Raw genomic sequence first — 957 nt, 5'->3', positions numbered from 1 at the left:
GCTTATACACACGTACCTGTACACACACATATACACACTCATACACACATGCATGCACTTATACACACATATACACACACAAACTCATACACTTATACACACATATCTGTACACACACACTCATCTACAAACTTGTACACACACCCATACACATACAATCACACACACACTCATATATACCTGCCCATTCTACACAGACATGCTCCAACACACAGAAACTTCAAGAAACCCCTGCTCTGTCTCTGAGCCTGTCACCTTGTCATCAGGGCTCTCCTGAGGCGTAGGAGGTAAATGGCCCTGGCGGGCGGGTCAGCAGTCAGTCCTCCCTGGGGAACAGACAGCCCCAACATGTATGCCTTGGCCCTCACAGGTGAGCTGCTCACCAGCATCTGCCCAGCTGCTTTCAGTGCTCCAGGGCCTCTTGTACTTGGAGCCCGGCCTCCGCTCCAGCCAGCTGCTCTGGGAGGCCCTGGAGAGTCTGGTCAACCGGGCTGTGCTTCTGGCCAACGATGGTGAGCTGGGGATAACCCTGGGGCCTGACAAGGGTGGGGCCCAACCACCCTCCAGTGTCCTGAGCCCTGACTGTCCACCTGTTCACAGACCAGGAGTGCACCCTAGAAGAGGTGGTGGAACGGCTTCTGTCCACCAAGGGGCGGCCCCGGCCTCGCCCCCTGAACCAGGCCCACAAGGGCATCCAGGCTGACCTGGGCCTGCATCAAAACAGCAGCCCCATCCAGACCTCCAACTTTCCAGATGCAAGCTGGGAGGGCCGGCTGCCAGCAGAGGTCCCTGCTAGCCAGTTGGACACCAGGGCATCGGGCCCTAGTGGGGACAGAGCTCAGCCGGAGAAGGCCTCAGACCTGCAGGCTCCCACAACATCACCGTCACCCCCCAAGCCCAGCCTGGGGACCTCAACTTCGCAGCTGCCATCTCCTTCCCCACCCCCACTGGCCAATC

Source organism: Elephantulus edwardii, unplaced genomic scaffold (genome assembly GCF_000299155.1).
Source record: "Elephantulus edwardii isolate Elephantulus edwardi_28Jun2011 unplaced genomic scaffold, EleEdw1.0 scaffold00440, whole genome shotgun sequence".
NCBI lineage: Eukaryota > Metazoa > Chordata > Mammalia > Macroscelidea > Macroscelididae > Elephantulus > Elephantulus edwardii.
This window is presented reverse-complemented; position numbering follows the sequence as displayed.